The sequence below is a fragment of the Peromyscus leucopus genome, chromosome 17, assembly GCF_004664715.2.
Source record: "Peromyscus leucopus breed LL Stock chromosome 17, UCI_PerLeu_2.1, whole genome shotgun sequence".
Lineage (NCBI taxonomy): Eukaryota > Metazoa > Chordata > Mammalia > Rodentia > Cricetidae > Peromyscus > Peromyscus leucopus.
In genome coordinates, this window is record NC_051077.1 from 7,224,822 (window position 1) to 7,251,847 (window position 27,026).

Genomic DNA, 27,026 nt, shown 5'->3' on the forward strand with positions numbered 1-27,026 from the left:
GCTACACTCACCATGAGAACTTCCTACAAATGATGGATGAGGGCCTCTGAACCTAAAACACGGACTCTATTTACCAATAAAGATAGTGAAATTTCCACAGAGGTCACTGTAAAAAACAGTCATGAAGGGAGGAGGCAGTGGCACATACCTTTTGTCCCAGAACTTGGGAGGCAAAGCCAGGTGGATCTCTGTGAGTTCCTGGCCAGCCTGGTCTACAGAATGAGTTCCAGAACAGGCACCAAGAGAAACCCTGTCTCAAAAAAAAAAATTAAAAATAAACAAGCATTAGCACCAATCATTTTTCTTTTTTGAATTTCTGCAGTTTGAAACTAGAGATGTACCTTTCAAACCCTTTGGGTCCTCACAAAATAAAGTCATCTTTCTTATCAGAGGCAACTTCTGCAGGGCCTACTGTGAGATAAGTCTCCTGTCTTTCCCCACATGGCCTATTTGTCCTGCCTGAGTCTGGAATAGCTTTCATGCATCTTTCTCCCTTTGTTCTGGGCCCAGGATCCTCCAATCTCCATAAGAAGTGTCTTTTGGCCATTCACTTGGTCACAAGGTAGCTCAGCCTAGACAGGGAAGGATATTCATTTAGACACCTGAGAACTTGTTCATTCTTTATCTGTTCATTTTTCAAAATCTTATTGAACATTTCAGTAAGGGTGAGGAATACAAGTGGGTACAGCTGACTCCCACCTTGGAGGATCTTAGGGCCCCCAGGAAGGCCTGTCTAGGGAATGAGAAGCTTCTTGCAGTGGCTGCTTTTCCAACAGGGGAGGTGATGGGCATTTTGATCACATGGAGAGAGGAACAAATACAGAGAACCCATTTTCTCCACATGGACTGCTGAATGCAATTTTTGTGTTTCTATTCTAAATTTTTCTTCCAATGCAAGATTCATTCTTTTTTTTTTTCATTTTTATTAATTTTGAGACAGGTTCTCACGTATCCTGGGCTGACCATGCATTCACAATACAGTGGAGGATGACCTTGGTCTCCCGAGATTCCCCCACCTTCTTTCTCATCAGAAAGCTGGAATTAAGATGAGTACTTAAATGCCCTCTTTAATGCTAAGAATCTTTGAGGGCCCCAAATGAATCAGACATGGAAAAGTCAGGGCCACCATAACAACTATATCATCCATTACATGCATGACTTAAAGAAGGTGAAGAGGAAGGGGAAGCAGTGGACACTGGGAGAGGAGTGGCCTGTACCTATTAAACACCTGCAGCTGTGTGTGTCCCTCCCTAAGCCTCTCAATACTCCCAAGCCCTGACCTTTACTTTGAAGCGAAGACAGAGACCCCTAATAATAATCCCCGGACTGCCCATGTGCAAGGGCTAAGTCGGAGGACACACACAACTGCTTCAAGTCACCAGACTCCACAGGGAGAAGTCTTTCTCTGCTAGAAAGTACCCAAATTAAAAATTACCTGAAATAACAATTTTTTAGACTCCAAAAACTGGGTGCTGAATGAAAACACCTGAAGGACTAACATATTAAAATCTTGTTGTTTTCTAGAAGTTTCCTTTCTATTCCTGCAGAATAAGACCCTACTCTCACTTGTATATTGTGGTGGTAATCTAATTGTACTGAAATATTATTTTGATTGTATGTTAATAAATAAAGTTGTCCGGGGGTCAGAGCTATTAGAGCCATAGCAAGAGTGTGGCGGTGGTGGCACACGCCTTTAATCCCATAGATATCTGTGTGTTCAGGGATATAGCCAGCATTGGAGACATATGCCTTTAAGACCTAGGGGGGCTGTACATTCAGACAGTGACGAGGCAGTCATGTGTTTGGGTTTACAACCAATGAGAAGGCAGAACAACATACTATAAAAAAAACGAACAGACAGGAAGTAGGTCTCTTTCGTGAAGCTGGGACAGCAGGAAGAAGGGTGAGATTTTAGCTCTGAGCTCTGACCTCTTGGCTTTCTCCTTTACATTGTTTCTGTGTTTCTTATTTAATAAGACGGTTAGTTACATCAATAGTATATAGTTACCAGGCTTCATCTGACAGCAACCTATTACTCATCATCATCATCATCATCATCATCATCATCACCTATGCCAAATTCCTGCCTTGTCACACAATTTGATTTCACTTGTCCTAATAGAAAGTGACCTTCAGAGCCAAGCTGACTTCTGACCACCCAGGACAACAGAGGGCAATAAACTAAGCTTCCCCTAGGTGACAGCCACATCCAAGCCACTGTGTCTGCGTTATACCTGTGTCTTTGACGTTGCCAGGTGGAGGTGGACTTCCCTTAGCAGCTCACATCACAGTTAGCCATTGGGATGATAAAAACTGGACAAGCATCTTATAGCTTTAATTGTGTCCAGTCCTCCAGGATTTAGTGACTTCGAGCAGTAAATGTACATGGAAATTCTTTGCAGGCTTGTGAATGTCTATACCCATCTATTCAGCAAACATTTATAGGGGCTCTAAGCATACCAACCCTGCTGGACAGCGCAGAAGAGAGAGGGGTGGTAAGGGGAAGTAAAGGTGGAAGCTACATCATTGTCCCACCTCTCCTTTTCTGTTCCTCTTCCTCTGAGAACAAAAGTGCTGCCTTAAAGGAACTAACACCCCAGACAAAAGATGCTGAAACAGAGTACAGGGTTGGTGTTCAACATGCAGATACCGTGGCCAACCAGAAAGATAGCAGCCATTCCTTTTCATTCACGCATTTTTCTTACAGTGCCCAAAGGGGAACAAAGGGGAAAGGCAAAAGCAGTAGTTGAAAATACTGCTTGAAAAAGAAATAGTTTTAAAAATTTGCCCAGGAAGCTCTAGTGTTTCAGAAGACATCAACATTATGCAGAGAAAGAGAAATGCTATAAAATAGTCGAATTTGCAGAAATTTGCAGAGTAGTGATCTGGTGGCCCTGACTAGGAATATGACAGATAAGAGACAGAGGATCTTACAGAGGAGTGGGTAACAAAATAGTCACCTGGAGGAATGATGCTAGCAGTCCACACCACAAGAGTTGCTATAGCTCATAAGGACTATAGTTTTTCAAATAGTTGGATGTTTTGCATATTACTAACAGGAAGACATTTGTTTGAAATGCCAATTTCCCTGATTTGATTATTATACCCCTATTTTCATATACTGGAATGATATATGATATCCACAATAGTCCAGAAATATATTCATTTATTATTTATCAATTAAATATAAATACACTTGCCAGACATGGCAAACACTTGCAATCTCAACATTCAGGCATCTCAGCAAGAGGATGATTATTTGAAGGTCAGACTGATTTACAGTGTAAGACTGTCTCAAAAACCAAAACCATATCATTTTCATTACTTTTCAATTGCTGTGATAACACTGTGATGAAGGCAACTTATAAAAGCGATTTATATTTAATTTGGGGCTCATGGTTCCAGGTGTTAGAGTCCATGGCCATCATGGCAAGAGCAGGGGAGCATGGCACTAGGCAGGCAGGCAGGCATGGTACTAGACCAATAGCTGTAAGCTCACATCTCAATCCACAAGCAAGAGGCAGAAAGAAAGATAACAGAGAATAGTATAGGCTTTTTGAAACCTCAAAGTCCACCCCAAGTGGCATACCTCCTCCAACAAGGCCACACCACCTAATCCTTCCTAAAGCATACCACCAGTGTGTGACCAGTCATTCAAATATATGAGCCTATGGGGGCTATTCTTATTCAGACTCCCCACACATCCACATCCACACACATCCATGTAAATAAACCAAGAATGCTATTTGCAGCAACAGCAAAGATCAACAACAGCAGGAGACATCTTATTGCAACAGATCTCTCAGGGAGGTATTATCCAGGACATTTGAGAAATTCAAACAGTAGGGAAAATCTAATTAAAAATTGGCGAATGCTTTGAATTGCCAATTTTCAAAGGAGGGCACACAAAAACCAAGGAATGCAGGACAAATCCTCCACTTCAAAACCATCAGAAAATAAAAAGACCAAATTTCAATGAAAGATGCCTCACTAGGAAAGAATGGCCATGGCCAAAACAAATAGAGATTGTGTATGCTGTAGAGGAAAAGGCAAAGGGAAGCCTTGAATATCACTGGTGGTGAATGGGGAAGTCTTATACAGCACTAATGTGCAAATGGGGAGCCTTACACACTACTGGTGGGTAAAGGGGAAGACTTATACAACACTGGAGGGCAAAGGGGAACCCTTACACACCACTGGTAGCTAAAGGGGAAGCCTTCCACACTATTGGATGCCAGAAGGAAGCCTTGCACACCGCTGGAGGGCATGCACACTAGTGTAGCCATATGGAAAACAGAAAGTGGCACCTCAGAAAAACTAAGAACAAAACCACTGTTGAATCCCACCGTGTGCCTGTACCCTTGGAGGGAAACCCAGCAGTCAGGGAGACTCTTCTGAGTTTACTGTGGCAGTAATAAAGTAGCCAAGAGATAGAAACAATCTGTGTCCACCTCATGAGTGGGCATGGAAGTTGGGACCAATGCTTTATTTGGCCACTGAGTGCAGATAAAATAATCGTAGGTTGTGGTGCTATTTTATTTGTGCTCTAACAAATAGAGCTTGCCTGGGGATCAGAGGAAAAAGCCAGCCACTATATTAAACATAGAGGTCAGGTAGTGGTAGTACAGACCTTTAATCCTAACATTCGGGAGGCAGAGATTCATCCTGAGCTCTGTGAGTTCAAGGCCACACTGAGAACAGAGCCAGGAGTGGTGGCACACACCTTTAATGCCAGCACTAGTTAACCATAGAGTTCTGGAGGTTTGAACAGACAGACAGAAAGCAATAGAGATGGGCAGAAAGGGAAAAGTGAACTGGGTGGAAAGAGGAAGTAAGATGGCAGGGCACAGAAAGGTATATAGGCATGAGTATACAGGAAGTAGCTGTCTTGGGCTGAGGATTTCCTAGCAGTAAGAACTTTTTATTCTATCCTTCTGATCTTTCAGTTTTCACCCCAATATCTGGCTCCAGGTTTTTTATTAATAAGACCATTTAGCAATTTGTGTTACAGTAGGTCATTATGTTAAATGATACAAGCCAGACATTGAAAGATAAATGCCATAAGTCCTCACTCATTCCAGTTGAGATCAGGAAAGACATTATCACTGGTTAGTGAGCCTGTAGAGAAGGAAGGACAGGCTAATAGAAACTAAGTCACTGTTAGAGGTAGGGGGGATGAACTTTGGGATTCTGACACAGAAGAGGATAACTACACATAACGATGATATATGTCTTATTTGCCAAGATCTATGCCTGGCTTGCCAAAATCTACAAGGAAGAATTTTGATGTTTTCACCAAAAATCTGATTCCTGAAAACAAAGCAGATGCTCTAATTTAAGTATTATTCAAGGTATAGATGTATGAAATATATCATAGCGCGCGCACACACACACCACACACACACAGGTGTATGTGTGTGTGTGTGTGTGTGTGTGTGTGTGTGTATTTTTGTGTTTCACTTAGAAACAAATGCAAATAATTTATAAATATGTTATTAATGATGTCTGCTTCAATACAAGGGCAAGTTTTTCATTGAGGTAACTCTCAGTCTAACCAAAGATTTAGACCAACCACATTAGAGAGAGGTGTGCAAGATCTATCATTTCAGAAAGAAGGAAAGAAAGAAAGAAAAAGAAAGAAAGAAAGAAAGAAAGAAAGAAAGAAAGAAAGAAAGAAAGAAAGAAAGAAAGAAAGAAGAAAAAGGAAGGAAGGAAGGAAGAAAGAGAAAGAGAAAGATGTAAGGGAAGCCTGGAGTGAGGGGAGAAGGAGAGAGGAGAGGAGGGTACTGCCAGCTAGAATCTGTTATTGTCTGGTTCCTCCACACCTTGGCTGAGGTAATTCCCTTCACAAAGCACCACCAGCACATCTCACCTGTACCAGAAGAGAATGCCTCAGTAACTTGTATGATTTCAACATAGACAGCACAGTTATTCCTTCCAGTTCTCAGATTCTATTTGCAGCATACTTGGAGATTTGTTTTTATTCACTCTCTGTTTCCCTTTTCTCCTATCTGTGACTAAACACAAGAAAAACTGTAGAATCTGTGAGAGAAAATGAGAAAGCAAAAAAATCCTTACTGATGTGGCTTCTGTTGCTAATGTTCTTTTTCTTTTTTCTTTTTTCTTTTTTTTTTTTTTTTTTTTTGGCCATTCTGGAAATGTTTATTCCTCCATCAGAGGATGTGTGACATTGATCTGATGAAATTTAAAACTTAGGGAAAATCTAAAGAAAAGTTTCATAATAATAGCAAAATGCTGGGAGAAATCTGTCGACATGTCCTCACACATTGAAAATATTAATTAAATGTGGAATGTTGTTATTTTCCCAAAACAAGCAAAGGGAACTTGGGGAAGCAGAGAGAAAAGTTTGTGTTTGCACTGGTGACTGGTACTAAGCATTTATTTATAACACAGCCTTCCTTCTTGCATTGCGTCTATAAACTGTGATAAAATAGGATATAGCCTAATTTGGGGCTTTTAAATTTATTTACCTGCAAAACTCCTCTGAATGTTACAAGGATGTGATTTCATTTTCTCACTTGCAAAAAATTTATGAAACCCTTTAAAAGATACGGCAAATTGTGCATCGCAAACAAGCAAATTACTGTTTAAAGATGTGAATGCCCCATTATGGCCCATTGCACCGTGATTTGCAACATGCTAAGTTTTCTGCCCACATTTGTATGAATTCCCTCTTATTAGCTTTTGTGAGGGCCCAAAAGGTAAACTTTTATTGGGATTTTTCTGGCTCTGAAGTTTGTTTACATGTCTAAACACTCTAACTCTTGTTATTCCCAGAAATAAGCTTTGAAAGGTCAGGAGACCTGTTGGGGAGAATCATACGTGAATGCTGAATGCAGGGATAGGCGTTCCTTGACAAAAGTGACCACTGTGAGTAGGCATTTACCTTTGAGTGACTGGTAATACTGCCCTCTGTCTTTTACCAAACAGTGATATTCAGCTGTAAGCACACAGCAAAGAGTAGCGGTAATTTGAAGAGAGAGATGATGTTTCCCACTTTGGCTATCAGGCTGTCAAACAGTGTACCTTGAGGAGCTAAGACTTTCCCAGGAACCTCATGCTTGGGAAAGACTGAAACTAAAGCTTGGTGACAGCCAGCAAGTTGCCCCAGGAAGTGATTTCATATAGTTGTAGCAATTTGTCAGACTGTATAGCAGGATAAATCGGGATCCAGACAATGATGGATCAGTGATATCCAGGACCCACTATCACCATGGCTGTTTGCCTATGTACTACTTTTGTCCTCTAATGAACCCTAAAACAAGAGTCAGGATCCCAGAAATATACTTGAGAACCATTGCAACACTTTATCTATTTTCTTTTCCAATGTGGCTACATTGACTAAAACTCCTTTCTTTGCTGATTGTCCATACGTATCTCTTTAATAGGCACATTGAGTATTTGTAGCAGTCTGGATGTTAGGGTTGCCAGCCCCCAAACTCTAAGAGCTCTAGTAACAATCTGAGACAAGTGGACCATTCAAGCTAAGGAGTTGCCCACTGTTTTAAAAGGTGCATAAATTATTAGCGGTTCAGCTGGTGAAGCTCTTCTGGGTCTTTTGCTCCTTCATTCATCAGGCCTTCCTCAAGACCCTCATGCCTCCGGTCTTGGCTCTGTTGGCTGAACCCTTGCTTGCTAAAAATTGTGTTTGTTTGCTTTCAATCAACAGCAACTTCAATCCTCATTTCTCTACAGAGGTCTGGCTTGATAAATCGCTTCTCATGCCATGGGACCTGTGCAAGCTTTAGTCTGGATGACATACAAGGTTGTTAGGGAGCAGAGACCTTGGGATATGTGAAATCACATCCAAATAGATGGAGAACAGCCTGGTCCCACAGCGTTCCTCTTTAAATTTTGGAAGTGAGAAGCAGAGAGATTCCCACAGGCATTAGCAAAGGATTTGGGAAGCAAGTCTCCCTCAACTATGGGTGCACTGCTGTTCTTTTGGACTCTCTTTGCCAGCACTAAGTGTTCAAGGTCAGTCAACATATTGCCACGCAGGAAAGGTGAATATCTTCACATTCATACCCCAGGGACATTTTCAACTGCCTCTCAAATGCCAGCCACCTAGTTACCCAAGCAGGGCTGAAACATGGATACTCTGTTACCACAGAAATCATCTTTCCACTATCTGTCAATTCACCTGCCCCAAGTAAACTTCTGGCATCAACACGGGAGAGCATTATTAGTCAGATCTGCAAATTTTGCAGGGAGATAGATTCCCTTTGAAACGTTGAACTTTCTGAAACATTTTAATCCAATTTAAAGTAAAGGTCATGATAATGTTGCCTCTCTTTTCTATTTTTAAATATACCTTCCCTAGGAGCATACATACAGCCATACCAGTCACTGAAAGTCATCCTAAATATGAGACTCATAGTGACAAGGGCAATATGCCAATGATTAGGATACTGACAGCTGGCAAGAAACGATGCCCACTATGGGCCAGTCTCTGGGCATTTGACACAATTAGCTTATGCCCTAGAATGTCCCTATGAGACAGAGCCTCTTAGCCTCCCTTTTTGTTGGAGGCTTTGGAATTTGAAGTTTAGTGTCACCTAATTCACGGTGATGGTGCCAGAATTAGAGCCTAGGCTTTTGCTGTGCACAGTGCCCTTGGGTGAATATCAGGATAGAATGTGAGCCCCATTCAGAATAGAAACACCACCCTCTCATGTTTTCCTGGATGATGCAGCCTGGGTCTTATAATGCCACAGCAGCTCTGCATAAAACACTAGGCTGTCTCTGACCTCCGGAAGGCCTTGCTATAGCTTCATAGAGGATACCTGCTACCAACAGACAAGTGAGCTGTGGTTCCCCTGAACTGTGAGAAGGTATTCTAGTCCAAACACTTCCTGCAACCCCAAGTTCACTCTCAAATCTTTTCCTCTGTGCTGAGATAAGGGAAAGGAAAGGAGAAGGCTGGAGTAACAGCCCAGTCAAATCCTGAGCACCCATGTAAAAAAGCTGGGTATGGTGGTCCGTTCCTGAGATTTCAGTGCTGGGGATGTATGCAGAGACGAGCAGCTCTTTGGGGCTTACTTGCCAGTCATACAAAAAAAGGGTGAGTTCTAGGTTTAATGCAGAACATGGTCTCAAAATATGAGGCAGACCGTGGTTGAGGAAAATACCTGGTATCAACCTCTGACCTTCATACACACACACACACACACACACACACACACACACACACACACACACACACACTTGCATGCACACTCACACACTTAGTGTAAAGATTCCGGATGGAAGCAATTCTTCCAGGTGGTCCATGAGACTTTGGAGGTAAACAAAGTGCCATGTGCCAGGGGCAGTAAACACTGGCAAGATTCTCGAAGACAGGGTAGGAGACTCTGGGAAGCCCAGCTGTAGAGAGACAGTTGGGACTGCTGAGCCGCCTACAAACTGCGTGGGGCTCCAGGCCTGCAGCTTTCTTAAGTCTCACTGGCATTGGGGTGGGCTTTTCAGTGATGCAGCTGTTTTTAATAAACCATTCGTGTAAGGAACTCTTCAAATACACTCCTGCTAGGGAGCCCAGTACAAACACATGGGTTCACCAAGTGGGAATTTGGTGCAATCGTTACTTTAGTCTGTCTTGAGTTCCCTTTCTTCAATGAGTATGAGTTGTGTCATTCCCTGAGCCCAGGACATGTCTCTCACCCAAACACATGTACCCACAAAAATTAGGAAGAGAACAAGGGAATCCTGGCAAATTTACTTCCTTCTCTCTTTCCCCTTTGCTTCAGGAAGCTGCCCGGCCATTAGTGTTAGTCACTAAATAGCTGTAATGAGGTACCCAGGGGAATTTCAAGATGGAGAAAGTTTGCATGCTGAAAGGCCAGATGGGAATCCTTGCCCCTTCCATGAAGAGTCTTGATAACCCGAGGGCAGAGTTAAAGGTTGCATGACAACACACCACAGAGCAGACCTTGGGGCTGCAGAGAAAAATCTGGAAAAGTGAATAGTCTAGTAAGGGCCTAAGGCCAGAGATCAGGTGCAGAGGAAATGATTAATAAATTATTTTTGAGAAAATAAACTGTATGATTAAAGAGAAATCTTAGGGGAAAAAAAAACTGTAGTTTGCTTAAACGGCATAGGGAATTTTCTAGGTGATAGTTCTACTGTACTCATATCTCAGCTTAGACACTTTTGTGTTTATGATCCTGGGCACATTCCTTGACTTCTAGACCCTGAGATGCTCACGGGCAGGTGAAGGAAAACAGTTCTTGCTTAATTCTAAGAGCCTGCAGTAAGCCTCAGCTGCCTACAGTGGCCCCTCCAGCAACTCTCCCAGCACTGGCTCTTAGCAACCAATCTGTCATTTTATCCTGGAATCTTTTTAAAATTTGACTGCTAGTAGTTTACCAAAGGGGTCATACCCTTGTCAGAGGCCAATACTGCCTCTTACAGATGTTACATTGTCTGATAGAAAAGTCCTTTATTCTCCTCTGCATTTCCACACTGACAGTAGACTGTACATATCGGAGGTGAGTATATGGGTATCTAATAACCACTGAATTAAGCAAGAGACGAAGAGATAAGCTAGACAAGAAATGAACAAGGCACTTAACTGGACTCTTCAACTACTAAGGAATAAAGTAAGAGCTTAAATAAAATAAAGGCAGTGTGTGTGAGTATATATATATATACTCAGAGGCAATAAAAAGGCCAGGTAGGAAGCAGACAGGAATTGTCCTTTAGACATTATCAGTAGACACAGGTTGGCACATGGGTAGAAGAAGGTGAATCAGATGATATTAATTTTTTAAATTAATAATAAGAAGAATCCTACTTGATTAGGAAAGTGACAAAAAGTTATGCCAATTAGTATTTTGAAAGAAATTAGCAATAATATTAAAATCTTTCCCTAGTATGTATTTTACTGCTCTTTATTAATAGGTTATAAGCAGCCTGGGGCCTTATTTATTCCTCATACTCATGATGTATTTCTTTCTCATTTAGAGTAAATGATTCCTTTTTTAATTAATTTTTTATTCATTTTAAATACCAACCACAGTTCCCCCTCCCTCCCTTCCTCCTGCACCCCTCCACCTCCCCCAACCCATCCCATCACCTCCTCAGAAAGGGTAAGGCCTTCTATGGGCAGACAACAAGGCCTGGCACATTCAGATGAGGCAGGACCACCACATCCATCATTAAGGCCGAGAAAGGCATCCCACCACATGGAATGGGCATCAAAAAGCTAGCTCATGCACCAGGGATAGATCCTGGTCCCACTGCCAAGGGTCCAACAAACAGACCAGGCTGCAAAACTGTTGCCCACATGCAGAGATCCTAGTTTGATCTTGTGGAGGCTCCCCAATTGCCAGTCTAGTGTCAGTGAGCTCCCACAAGTTCAAGTCATCTGTCTCTGTGGGTTTCCCTGTCATGATCTTGACCCTCCTTGCTCCTGTAATCCCTTTTTCCTCTTTTTGACTGGACTCCTATAGCTTGGCCTGGTACTTGGATGTGGGTCTCTGCCTCTGCTTCCATCAGTTGGAATAACTGATTCTTAAGTGTGACAGTTATCTGTAGTTGTGTGTAGTACATACACATAACTGTTTGCATATGCACATGAATGTTGGGAACCTGGCTCAAGTCTTGCAAAAGCAACAGCACCATTAACCATTGGGACTTCTGTTCAGCTTCCAATAAGTAACTGATTTTTATGAATTATCTGTTTTGTTGTATATATACACTGGCATTAAAGATATTAAACACTTCTGTTGGAATTACTTCCATGGATGGTAACACTAAGCGTTATGCTTTTGGTTATATCTGATTTTCTATTTAAAGATAAGCAAGGTATATTTCTTTAAACACCTCAAGTGACAATAGTCATTTCTCATTTGTTTTATTGCAATATTCTATATCTTCTTCCCAAGTTTTAGATAAAACAGCTCACTTCAGTTTTACCAAACACACCCTCTATTGTATATGAGGATTATGAAACATGCCATTATGAACAATTTTTAAAGGAAAGCATTGAGTTCATTTATAACCACATGTTGTGATTAACCTATAATATGTCTAATAGGTTGAATATTTTCACAAAAACTTCACCATCCATTTGAAAGTCTAGTATAATTTTTGCTCATAATTTATAAATCCATGACCGCAGGCATGTGGGTCCTCATGTCTTATGTCTTATGCAATCCACATGCCCAGGATCTGGAGCTCATTCTGCCAAGCTAAGATTTAGTCTCTGATTGTTTATTTGTGTCTTCCACTGGATTCATAGAAACCAATTATGAACTAGCACACCCAACAGAATCTTAATTACACATGTCAAACTTGAAACCCCACAAACACTTCTTGCTAAAGACATTGGAAATATATTCTCTGCTCACCTGCTCCCAAGCTATGCCTTCCAAAGGCTCTGCAGAGAGGAGCCTATGATGGAGAAAAAAAATCACCCTGGAAAATTGATGGATATCCTAAGCATGTCTAGATGTGGTTATTTTAAATCTTACAGGGACATATGACCAAGGGAACACACATCTAGAGCAAAGTAGAGACTGTACTCCTCAGCTATAGTCAACTCTGTGAAGCATATCTTCATTGTAGACATTGGAACCAAGCTATCATGCTATCAACCCAGAGCTGAAGATCAGAAGGACACAGTTGCTTTGTCTAGCACACCCTTCAACTTATTTTTGATATGTTTATGTCAAAATAAGTTTCTAAAACCATTTTAAGTATTCAACTGTAGAACTTTTTGTCTTTCAGACATCATAAAATTATGCATACTGTGTCAGATTTTCTTTTTATCAAAAATTCATAGAAAGGATTTAAACAACATTCTTAGAAGTTCCATTCTTAACAAACTATATTGTCCTAAAAATGTGAATTAGAATCAATCCATTATTTATAGACACCAAAAAGGAAGGAACATGGAGATAGGGGAAGGGTAGCTTAGCACAAAGAACACTTTCATACTTAGTGTGCACAAAACTCTAGCTTTAACCTTAAGCTCAAACCAACTAATCAAAAGAAAATAAGTGTTCGATAAATTGATCCTGACAGTGGATTCTGCCTTGAGGCCTAGGATGCCAATGCCTAGAGGCTGTAACACAAAGACTAATATTATCTTATCTGGGTGAACCTCTTGTAAGAGGAGGTCCAGTCATTTCTCTTTCACATTAGAGAAATGGAAACAAGGTTTATTCTAAAATGTACTTCACTTTAAAAACATCCTGAACAGTATGCTGTGTTAAGATTGCAGGTGTCTTAAGACCCATTTTAGCTCATTTTCTCCATTGTAAGATCTAATTAAACTACACACATTGCACCTTACACTTATAATGAAATAAAACTATATTTGTCTTCCTATTATTTTTACTCCTCTCACTTGCAGCCATGCCTTCTACACTAAAGAAGAAGCCAGCCATTACATTTCTATGCCACCCTTTTGGCATAATCAATGATGTGAGTTTGAATCCCAACAACACACTGTAGAGTACCTGCATACAATGAGAGGAATCAGGATGCTGTCCATGGTGACCCCTTTGATGGCAGAACCCATCTTCAATTAAGTATTTGCACTTCACTTAGTCGGTACAATGCCAGGATGACATTTCTTTCACAGATAATAAATACAATATGAATTCTGGGACATCCTTGAATCCCCACAGACCTTTGCAGAGATTCAGAAGAATAGGTATTACTATACTTTACTATACTTAGTTTACAGCCACAAGTCAGAAGCAGTCAAATCATCGTAGAAGTTCAAGGTGTCCAAGAGTCAACTGAAACCTAAATTTAAAAGAGGTTTAGGGATCAATGTAATATGAAGCAAAGAAAAACACACCATTATCTGATGCTGGGAGGTAGTCAACCAAGGAAGTCATGTCCATCCCAGGATCCCATGGAGAAACACCAAACCAAGAAAGGAAACAATCACCCCCTCCCTCCTTCTCTGAAGTAAAGTCTAGCCTGAAATACTGAACACAGTCTTGGGGTGTACTCAAAGGATTATGTTTAGAAGAAACCAGCATAATGAATGACAGATCTGGCTCCGAATTTGCATAAGAATGTCTGAAAAATAAAGTGCTTTATACTCAACGCTGTTGTCAGTTGAGTCTATATCTAAAGACAAGAAAGGTAGAAACAAAACATGAATGTGAGAGAGGTGTAAAGAGCCCAAGACCCTCCTAGGAAGATCTGCCTCCTGATAATTCCCAGGTGATTCCTGTGCATTTTAAGTTTGCAAAGCACACCCTCAAGCCACCAACTGCACCATCATCAATGTAAGCTTGGTATGTAACCCATTCCACTTATTCTTATCTGTAAAATAAAAGTGGACAGCTCTCTCTCTCTCCAAATATTATTTGATGAGAAACGTTAGACTATGTACAGAAAAACTTGTGTCAATTTCATCAATATTATGTATATATTGACATCTTGTGACAGTGCTGCGTCCAACGTAGAGACCAAATATTTTGTTTTTAATATACAATATTGAAATGGAATGGTCTTTAGTGCAGAGTCCTCAACTCATTCTTGTTAAAGATGTCATTGTGTAAATGGCACATGGGGGAAAAAGTAAACAGATGAGTGGTACATTAGACACCTGATAGATATAAAACTGCAGACCCTTCTCCACTAGGTCATTTGGCATAGCACCTTTCAAGCATGAGTTTACCTCAATCGTCCATTCATTCATAAAATGAGGGAGTCCATCAGTGCTGCCTGCGTGAATCTGGAGACAAAGCATCAGTGAACCTGGCACAGGATTCTGCCCTCCAGAACTGTAATAGAAAGGCCTACATAATCAGGCCACAACCTCCCTGTCTCCGGAATCCCTCAGCTACAGTCCAAGTGTCTTTCTGACTTCCATTGCACTAATAATTACAATAACCATTATTAGATTCTGAGGCAGTATACAGAATCTATTCAAAGAGAAATATGTCACAAAAGTAGCTAAACTTGTCACAGAGGCAATTATGTCCTTACAGAAACAAAATATTTGTGAGGTCACCTGGAAGGAGGCTAATTTCAGAAGAGGAAATGACTCTGGGAGGTTTACTTCTTTCACTGTGCTGAACACAGAACAAACAACTCCAACAAGTCAACAAGAATGGGTCAGATGGAAATTTTCCTCATAAAACCTGAAACACAGAATCCTCAAACAAGACTGTCTTTTGAAGAATGGCCAGCATAATCAAGTGACCCAGAAGATAGATAGGCACATTGGAAACACATGGTCATCTTGCCGTTCCTCTCCCTTTCCAGGCTCAGCTCAGTCCTGGTTGAGAACGAAGATGATGTTGGTTAGTCACGGGGTTGTATCCCTACTATTCTGACTTTCACAAGCCTTTTTTTATATTCTCACTTATATGTCTAGTTAATAGTAATTGAAACTTCCCTAGGATATAAATACTCTTTGCACCCTAAATTTTCAACCCCAATCCTCAAAATGTATATTAGATAAAGCATATTTGGGGGCCTTGAATGGCCCTGCAGAACACTCTAGTCTTTACATCACAGAATAATTGTAGTGTTTCCCCATCTTCCTGCCCCATGTTTTCCCTCCCGCTTTTAGTCCCTACCCTGAGTTTGTTCTGCCCCTTTCTTTTGTCCCTAAACTCACAGTGCCCCTCCTCATTTCTCACCCCCCTAGGTTGTTCCCTCTTGTTGTTCCCCCAACAATTGAGGTTCTTTTTGCCTTGTTTTGTGTTTACCCTACTCGGGTTCTGAGTGTTTAGACATCATCTGTAATTCTCCTCATGTCTATGCTAAAGGATTCAAGATGGCTATGGCTATGGGTAAACCACAATTCTCTCTCTCTCCCTCTCCCTCTCTCTCTCTCTCTCCCTCTCCTCTCCCCCCCCCCCTCTCCCTCTCCCTCTCCCTCTCCTCTCCTCTCCCTCTCCTCTCTCTCCTCTCCCTCTCCCTCTCCTCTCCCTCTCCCTCTCCCTCTCCCTCTCCCTCTCCCTCTCCCTCTCCCTCTCTCTCTCTCTCTCTCTCTCTCTCTCTCTCTCTCTCCCTCTCCCTCTCTCCATGCGTGTAGAGTGATTTCAGTGCCAGATCTCGGAGCCTGGGTCCATTCCAGGTTGGACCAAGCGAGCCTGGCTTTGTTTCGAAGGCCTTCAATGATGATTCAGAGACACAGCTGCAGCCCATGACACTGACAGTCCTTCAGGCAGATAGCATGCTCACTGAAGCCAACTTCCTGGGCTCCCTTTCTTTTTCTTCTTTTTTTTTTTATATTTTTTTGTTTTCCCAATTTTTATTTTTATTTTTTTATTCATCCCCCTCCAGATCCACCCCTCCTCCATTTCTCTTCAGAAAAGAATAGGCATCCCAGGGATATCAATGAAACATGACATAACAAGTTACGTTAAAACTGGGCACATACCCTCATATCAAGGCTGGACGAGGTAACCCAGAAGGAAGAAAGGGGTCCCCAAAGCAGTCAAGATCCAGAGATAGCCCCTACTTCCACTGTTAGGAGTCCCACAAGAACACCAAGATACACAACTATAACATATATGTGGATGATCTAGCTCAGACCCCATACAAGCTCCCAGATTGTCCCTCCAGTGTCTAGGAACCCCTATGAGCCCTGATTAGTAGATTCTGTCAGCTGCTGTTCTTGTGGACTCCTTGACACCTCTGGCTCCTACAATCTTCTTCCTTCTTTTTGGTGAGATACTCTGGGCTCTGCCTAATGTTCGACTTGGGGTCTGTATCTGTTCCTATCAGTTGCTGGGTACAGCTTCTCTGATGGTGATTATACTAGGCTCCAATCTACAAGCATAGTAGGAATCATTTCATTGACTTTTTGTTTTGTTTTGTTTTCAGTCATGTTTGGCTCTATCCTAGGTCTCCGGGTTATGCAGCCTTTGGGTCCTAGCCCTCTAGGCAGTGTCATGCTCCCTCTTGTGGTTAGGGTCTCAAGTAGGATCAGTCAAGTAGGTTGGCGGTTCCCACAGGTTCTCTGCTACCCAGCACATCTTGTGCTTTAACCCAGCACATCTTGTAGGCAGGAAAGATTGTAGGTTGAAGGTTTTGTGGCTGGGTTTGTGTCCCAAGCCCTCCACGGGAGGCCTTGCCTTGTTACAGAAGATGGTTGGTTCAGGCTCTGTATTTCCCATTACTAGGAGTCTTTTCTAGGGTCACCCTCAAAAATTTCATGGGGTTTCCATTGCAGTAGGTTTCTACTTCACTCCCTGAGATGCCTCCCAATTCCAGTCATCTCTCCCAGTACTCTCTCCCTCATCTCTCCCCACACACCTGATCCTTCCTGTTCCCACCCCCACCTGCCCCCAGTCCAGCCTCAAAATCTGTTCTATTTCCCTTTCTGCATCCCCCCCCCCCTTGAGCCCTCCTTGTTGCTTATTCTCTGTGGGTATGTGGATTGTAGCATGATTATCCTTTACTTTATAGCTAATATCCACCTACAAATGAGTACATATGGTGCTTGTCTTTCTATGTTTGGCTATCTTACTCAGGATGATTTTTTCCCAGTTCACCCATTTACCTGCAAATTTCATGATGTCATTGTTTTTTAACAGCTGAGTAATACTCCATTGTGTAAATGTACTACATTTTCTTTATCCATTCTTCTGTTGGAGGACATCTAGATAATTCCAGTTTCTGGCTATTATGAATAAAGCTGCTATGAACATAGTTGAGCAACATAGTTTTCTTCTGGTAGGATTGAGCATCCTTTGGATACATGCATAAGAACAGTATAACTGGGTCTTGAGGGAGATAGATTCCCAGTTTTCGGAGAAACCACCATGTTGATTTCCAAAGTGACTATACAAGTTGGCATGTCCACCAGCACTGGGGGAGTGTTCCCTTGCTTCATATTCTCACCAGCATGAGCAGTCACTTGTGCTATTGATCTTAGACATTCTAACAGGTGTAAGATGGAATCTCAGAGTCATTTTGCCTTGCATTTCCTTGACAGCTAAGCATGTTGAACAATTCTTAAGTGTTTCTCAGCCATTTGAGATTCCTCTGTTCAGAATTATCCATTTAGATCTGTACCCTACTTTTAATTGGGCTATTTAGTTTGTTGATGTCTAGTTTCTTGAGTTCTTCATATATTTTGATATTAGCCCTATGTCAGATGTGGAGTTAGTGAAAATGTTTCCCCATTTTGCAGACTGCCGTTCTGTCCACTTGACAGTGTCCTTTACCTTATAGAAACTTTTCAGTCTTATGAGGTCCCGTTTATTAATTGTTCATCTTAGTGCCTGCACTATCGGTGTTCTAGTCCCCTTTTCTAAGCATCTTAGTCCAGGCCAAGAAACAGGCATGACTGAGAGTCACCTTTGCCATGCAGCAGCAGCACTTCAAGCACAGACCAGGAATGGGTGCTTGGCATATTTTAATACCTTTCCTCATGTTTCATCCTCCTCTGTGTTTGTTACAGGCCATTCATGTGTACTTATATCTTACTCTCACCCAAGCCTTTCAAATTCATTCCCTTCACAGGCTTTGGTTTGCTTCTAACTTCACTGGCCTTGTGTCTCTATTCTGTGCTGTTTGAGAGTACAAAACATGTTCTTTGTAGACCTTTTCTCCTGCTCATTGTAATACTATGGATATGCTAGCTATGAGCACAAGGTGTTCTTGGATGGTTAAAGTGCATGAAAATGTGGAAAACATACACAGCAGAATACCATTCTGATATAAAACAGGGAATTTAATCATTTGCTAGCAACATGGAGACAACTGGAGGTCATTGTGCTCTATGGGGTAAGCCAGAAAGATAAGCTGCATACAATTGCACTCACATGGAATGAAAGTCTATATGTATAAAGAGAAGAATGTAGACAGTTACCAGAGATAGGCTGGAGGTGCAAAATGAGATGGGGAGAGGGGACCAAAGCAGAGAGAATGAATAAACCCTGCATTCAATTGTATAGCCTAGTGAATATAACTCATAAAACTATAGAATTCATGACAGTTGAACATGATAGTTTGAATGTTTCCAACACAGAAGGATGATCAGTGTTTTAGGTGGTGGAATGATGCCATGCTAATTTGTACAGTCCATACTTCTCACATGTGTTACAACACTGTATTCAAAAAATATGTGTAGCTGTCAATTTAAATTTTTGTATGAGTCATTATTTCATTTACATAGTTTTCATTTGAGGACATAAACTATGTGCTCTACCTATTCAGACTAGGAGGCTTGATGATTTTAATGCAAGCAAATTAATGATATTCATACATTTAGTTGATGGCCTCAAATGTCTCTTGGACAGCACACTTGTGAGAGTACTTTAATTCTCAATTTTAAAAAGGAAAAGTCTTTTGACCTTGTCAGATGTTATTTCACATAATGTTTTTCTTAGATTATATTTAAAATGTTCATTATATAAGTTAGGAAAAGACCAGATTCTTGTTCACTGAAATGTTAATGAAAGAGTCATCGATTCCCTTCCAAAAATTAAAAAAAAGGACTTATTTTAAAAATAAAATTTTAAATAATTAAATATTGTGCTGGTTAGAGTTTTGTCCACATCATATGAAATGTGGTCATTTTGGAAGAGGGAACCTCAATTGAGAAAATACTTCTATCAGATTGGCCTGTGGGGAGTTTTCTTGATTAATGGGATATGGGAGGACTCAGCCCACTGTGGGTGATGTTACTTCTGGGCAGGTGGCCCGGAGTTGTGTCAGAAAACAGGCTGAGCAAACTATGAGAAGCAAGTCAGTAAGCAGCACCCCTCAATAATCTCTGCTTCAGCTCCTGCATCCAGGTTCCTGTTTTAAGTTCTCTTCTTTAAGGTGGACTGTAAAATGAAATAAACCTGCTTTTTTCATCATAGAAATAGAAAGCTAGCTAAGACAACTATCCTCAGAAATAAAGATTGAACTGACTATATTAGCTATAACTCTATAAAAGTCCAAACCACAATCTGAGACCACTCTCCTTTGATGACTTCAAATCAGATGCATTTAAAGCATATTTGCTACAGACATCATTCTTTCATACTAAGTATTACATTGAGCTAAAATACATTCATTTTAGGTAAACTGAAACTTTTTAGTGAACAAAATATTGAGAAAGTCATATGTATATATATATATGACATTTATATATAAACTTAAAAATAATGCATGTAAAATAATGTATTGTCTATATAGATAAATTCCAAAAATGCAGCTTTAGTTTTATAAATATGCAAAGCTATGGCTATGCTGATTTTGCTGTCTCCCTTCAGTTCACTGTAGTCTGATGAATTTCACCTTTTTTCCCCTAAAAGGCAGAAATTTTATGCATTTGAGGAAAATGATTAAGTAGAGTGTAGTTATTTACTAATAAACAATAGACATGAATATATGTTTCTTGAAAAATATTCACAATGTTGAGAGAGAAATCCATGATTTACTGTTTTGCTGTTTTCTATTCTGTTCTGAGTCTGTGCTTTGACTTGATGCAGGGCCTGCTTCACAGTTCAGCTTAGGATGGACTGACTCTGGTTCTTCTTCAATTTTCTCTGTATACTTCATTTCATGTATTCCTTTTTAGTGTCTCACCTGGCCTTAGAGCCCTCCTTATTTATTTGAGCGTCTCAGTTATTTCCCCTTGTCGTTTTTGGTTGGAGTGAGACATGTAGGGGATTGGCTGAACACTCCCCTGTGTTTATGTGAGGTTGTTCACAGGAATGACTCACTAAGTAGACAAGGTTTGCTCTGGTAAGGTGCAACACCATACCATAGCTAGTTGATCACTGATGTGAGCTGCTTCAACACGCCCTCTACACTATGATGAACAGAAACTTTGGAAACAGTGAGTCAGAGATAAATCTTTCTTCCCTTAAGTAGTTTTCTCAGAGATTTGGTTACATTGACAAAGAACTAACACACTTCAGAAGGTAGGAGGCATTTGTCTGATGTTACAGTTACTCACACAGAAAGGATGGAAGGTGGGAGGAAGAACTTAAGGATAGAAGGAAAGGAAAAAGGAAGGAAGGAAGAAAGAAAGTAAGGGAGGGAGGGAGAGAGGAGAGAGGAGGAAAGGGAGGGGGGAAGGAAGGAAGGAAGGATGGATGGAAGGGAGGGAGGAAGGAAGGAAACACAATTATGCTCTTGAAGTGTTGGCTGTCAAGGACTAACATTATTTTAGCTCGCTTTGGGGGAGCCAACAAAACATAATTATGTATGTGAAAAAATAAATATATATGTTTGAGCTTCTATCATATGCAGAGTGAAATATCACATGCCATGAGGGGTGAAGACAAAGGAAGTTTAAACCTGGAGCCATCAAGGGAGTTTGAGCACATCTGTGGGGCCACGGGAGAACTCAAAAACCTATGTCCTCAGCTTCAGTGTTGACATCACCCACATCATACACAAATACCTGATGTCATACACACACACACACACACACACACACACACACACACACACACACACACATATGTCTGATGTCTCACATACAATTTGTGAAAAGTAACTTTGTAAATCTTAAATTACTTAAAATAAATGATTTTTTTTTTGTTCAGATGCTTTTACTACTGTAAGCTTCTCTCACCAGTAATTCAATGTCTGTTTGCTGTTCCCTGGCTTGCAGGGCTGCGCATCTGTCAATGTCAAGTTCTGTATCTGGGTCCATCCTCAGATCTCCTTTATCCGTGGAACCTTCTAAGAGCCAGACTGGAACATGCAAGGGGAGCTGTTCCTCCGCATGACAGAACCACTGATATCACAGCTGGCCCTGATCACTGAAGGATTCTCAGAAAATACTCCTAAGAATAGTGACAGCCAGCACTCTGGCAGGGGCTCAAGGCCTCTATTATTGAGTGAGAAGGTCTTTTATTATCCTGCAAGACTCATTTCTAGGCAAATGCAGCATCTTCTCCCTAAGAATAGACCAGACTCACTCACCACAATGTCGGTTCTTTCAAAAATGACTGATCTGTGTCTACTTCATCAGAGGGGACAGCATTTCAAAGCCCTCATTTTCTCATCAAAGAAGGTGAAGGACATGGCCAACTGGGAATGAGGTCATAAGATCTATTCTGGTGCTCAAGCATTCTGCCCATCACAAACTTTCAAACAAGGACTACGCAAACGTGCAAAAGGAGCTCACTGCAAGCTGCTGCTTTAGTGGCATGCTGCTATCCTACTGTGCCATTCCATGGGGCAGTGGGAAAATATATCCATCTTCAGGGAGGCATTTATAGCTAGAATAGTCTCCAAGGCATGAAGGTGATATTCAAAGGCATTGCAATTTCAAGGGATAATGGTAAGTTTTTTCTCAGGAAGAAATGAGAAGAAGATACTTGGCATCTCACATTAAATGTGTCATTTATCCAGATTTAAAGGAGCTGAGGAATATTCTAGTCTATCCAGCATGATTCAAGTTCCAAGTAAGAGGGAGGGAGAAGTTAAAGCTTTTAAAGAGGGAACCTGGTGACATGTCCGAGTTCAAAAGCTGTGGAGGGGCTCTGCCTCCTGGAATAGCCCTGAGCAGAAACAGCTCTGGGAGTGATGGGTGGTTCTAGATCTTGATCCAATGAATTTGGAGAGCCATGGCCCATACCCATATGGGTGTGTTATACATATGCTTGCTTGTGAAAGCGCATGTGGTGTGCATGTATGTGGGTGGGTGTGTGGGTAGTCGTGCATGTAGGTGGAAAGCAGAGGTCAAAATCTTCCTCCTGCAGTCTATATGTTTGGCAAAGGATCATGTGCTGAACCAGGAACTGATTCTACTAGGCTGGTTGGCAAGTAAGCTGGAGAGATCTCCCTGCCTTGGCTTCTCTAATGCTAAGAATACAGGCATGCATCACCTCATCAGGCTTTTTACATGAGTGTTGGGTATCTGAATTCAACTTATCAAGCTCACATGGTAAGCATGTTACCCACTGAGCCATCCCCCCAGCACCAGCCCATATAATCTTTATCTATCTGTCTCTCTGTCCATTTACTTATTTGAGACAAGTCTTACTGTGTACCCCTGCCTGGCTTGGAACTTGCTATGTAGACCAGGCTGGCCTCAAATAGATTCACCTGCATCTGCCTCCTGAGTGCTAGGATTAAATGCATGCACCACCACTCCCAGCTACCAGCTTCTTTATTATTAGAGAGAGAAAGAAGCAAGGCTCATTGGTTTGCCTGGTAGATGATTCCTACTTTAGAAAGCAAACAGTGTTGATGAGAACACACTCCTTCGTACCAGTACTTAACAAATTTAAAGCAACCTATTTTACAATGTTTTGTACAGCATATTATGTATCCACTCTCTTCAAGAATATTAGTTAATGTTCTAGGCTATGATTTTACTGGGGTACAAGGGCACTTGAAATGACAAGTGGGAAAAGTAAGAGTGTGAGAAATTATGTGTATTAGAAAAAAATTAAGCAAAAAAAGCAGAAATGTCCCCCCAGAGGTGGGTGAATATCTTGTAACCCCAAACAAACTATTCTTTTATATGTACTTCACCTTATATGTAACCCTGTCATGGCAATTGCGGTATTTCCCACTTGCAAAATAAAATGAGCATCGTGTTCGATGTAGACATTGTCTTCCATTCCACTCAATGTGCAGTTACTTATTTTGTGGGGTTGTGACACATGGTGGCTCTCACCCACCGTTGTCTGGATCAGCAGATGAATGAGGCACCAAGGTTCTGTTCCCTGGGCACATGGAACCTGTTTCAAAGCCCGAGACAAAAGCTTACTTAATAAATATCCCAGAAACCAAGCCAAAACATCATTTGTAAATGTCTCCACTCACAGAATGCTCGGGCTTATTCTCTCATAATACACACCAGGGTATTGGCCGCTGCTGTAAGCAGAGGATAATCAATGACATGCAAGCTACTTCTCATCACACCCACCATATGTTCTGCCTTTACCTCACCAGGCTGCCTGTTGACTCTGCTGAAACACTGGTTTTGAAGAGTCAAGCTATCCCTCTCTCAGCCTCCGTGGAGATGCAGGAATAGAAACAGTAGACACATGCCCTGGTGAAATATTAAAAAAGAAAATTCTCCCTCTGTGGCCTGATGGTGTATCTCAGCACATGGTGCTGAAGGCCAGCAGTATCCCCATCACTCTTTCTCAATGGAGTCAGCTTCCTCTCTGCACAAAGAACTGGAATTACTTTCTCTTTAGTGAAAACAATTCAAACAATCAAGAAAGTTTTAAAAGCAGACCAGGAAATCATTACAGTCCTTTCTTTGAGAGGATGTAATGTCGATCACATTAGTTGGAGATGTTGCTACATGAAAATTGGCTTTCTTAGTGTAGATTTGTGTTCCCAGGCAATGCTTTGGAATTTGCAACAGTCAAGGGTATTCTTCTCACCCCTATAATGTGCACATTCAAGTAATATAAAAAGTATGAAGTATAAATGTATCAGCGTCTGACTGACTTCCTTTGCTGATGCTCATGACAATGTACTTATCAAGGAAAAGAACCCAGATTATGAGGTTTGGATGTCAGAGACTTCAGTCAGGGAATCATACTGTTTTAAACCTAAATGATTACTGGAAATGTTGACAGTTTTGAAAATTTAAATGCTTAAGTTTGTATATTACACATCTCTGTTGGAGATAGTCCAAGGAGTATTCACAGCTCAGAGTGTATTTTTATGAAGCAAAATTTGGGTTAATAGCAGAAGAAGTTGGTTTTATCATCCCAACATCACCACTGTCAATGAATTCAGACATGCGCGTCACTCTAGAGAGTTCAGACTGAAAATGGCTCTGATCCTGTTCCTTGGTGGGTGCCCCACTGTCAACTCTGGCAGGGATTCAGTTTCTTCCACTCTGTAGATCCTCTCACCAAGGGTGAGCTAGAGGGATTAATTAACACACAGGCATTGCCAAGGTCACCATCCTGACCCTGGATTCCATTGTGTTCACACACACACTCATGGGGCATTGCTTGCTCAGCTTCCTCAGTTTCATGCTGAACATCATATTCTCACGAACCATAGATCATAACAGACAGAAAATGATTTACTGTTACAGATTAGAATTGCCTTAGCAAATGTAATTTCTATACCCAGAGTGGGATTATGTATTTTCTAATATTGCAGAGAATATATTGCAGACAATGATACATATTTTGAAGGATGCCATAAGCAACGATTTTTATCCTGAATTCCCTAACCATATGTGGCAGTTGAGTGTAGACATTATCAAATGTGTTTTTGAAGTCAGGCTGAGTTTTGTAAGAATCATGCATGTCACGCCCAGAACAAAAGCATGTTCATGAGGTTGATTTGATTGCCTACGTGGTCCATGACATTTATACTATGCAAACCATGTCACTTGTTTTGTGGGAAAAAAATGACTCCAATGACAACTTTTAGAGTTCTCCTTTACCTCCAAGGTGCCATGGTTTCAAGAGTCAACCCATCTCAATACAACGAATAATCTGTTGGAAATAAACTGCTGCCACTCTGAGCTATGGACCTCCATGAACTTCCTCCGTACTTTACTGCTCATTTTCCTTCTTCTATAGCAGCGACGGGTCTTAATTTGTGCAATGACTGAGCATCCCTGAGGGAGCCTGACATCCTGAAAGCTCGGGGTTAGATCCTTCCTCTGACCACAGCTAGGGAACCAACACTTGTCGACTTTCAGGCTCCGTACCTGTGGTTCTGCCTTGTTCACAAAGGCTATACATTCTTGCAAGGAAACCTGAGACTTGGAACAGAGAGATGCCACCTCTGGGTGTGGAGGGAGGGCAGAGGCACAGTAACAGTAAGGATATCGTAAGAGTGTATTGTCCCCATGTGTATGCATGTACTACATTGTATGAATGTACAGAGGCTGTGTGTACTTGCACATTCATGAACTCATGGACATTGAGTATTTGTGAATTCAGAGGCACGCATATTCAATATAACATTTCTAAGAAAGTACCATGAATGGTATATGCTACTTTTTTAAAAACATGAAACCTGGATTTCTCATTTAGTATTTCCGCTTGGGAGTGTCTGTTTGTTCCATGTTTTACTTAGTGCTAAATGATCCTCATACATCTCAGTGCCTGGTCTCACACATTACCCTGTGTTCCCCATGGCTGTACAATTCCTCATGTGATTGTTAGAATAGACCGCTTTCCACTTTGGTTGTGTATTTTTCTGAATGACCTTCTTTCGAATCTCTTCAAAAATCGGCAAAAAACAAATACCATGCATTTTCCCACAGTCACAGATACCGTCTTCACATGTGAGTGATGCTTTCATAAAACATTATAGACTCTCTTGGGTAATGCTGAGGCTTTGCGAGTAGCCTTGGGCAAAAGGATAAATTGTGAATGGCTCTTTAATAACCCAGGGCTTAGATGCACAGAGTGAAAGCAAAGTGAATGAAACGTGTGAGTGAGAGTCTGGAATGAGGGGAGCAGAGAAAACAAACTGGTCATATTCTCTTTTAAATGTAGAAACCTGAACGGGTATGCTGAGTTGCTGTCCCCAGGGATACGTTCTTCTCGTGAAATAGGGAGAATTTGCTCCTGGGGTCCTGCCCTGAGGAGAACAGAGTTGAGTGTTTCGGGCTAAATGGGGGAGGGGCAAGAGAAATAGCAACTCCGTGCAGTGAAGAAGCTGTAGCTGCAAGAATGGCAGACAGCAAACATCCACGAGGTTGGTTTGTTTTAGAAAAGGGTTCATGCGCCTCAACATGGCCTTGAACTGACCTAAGCTAACGGTCTTCCTGCCTCTACCTTTGGAGGGTTACGGTTACAGAAATACGCCGGTGCACCAGGGTTAGGAATTGTTAGGGATTGGGTCATAATTGGGTCTATGTTATTACTCACGTGGTTTACTTCCCCGAGAGCCTTATCTTTTACTCTACTTCATCAATGTTCCACAGCCTCCTTACACAGCACTGCACACCGAGAAACAGTGTCCAAACACAGGACGCTGCAAGACATCATTGCACATTTAAACCCTACCACAGCCTACCCCCTCTACATCCACATTTCTCAGTAGGTAGACCTGCTGCACTATGCTCTCATTTTGTGATCTTAAGGTACCTTTCTTATATAGCCCCCATCCTTGGAAGCCACAAA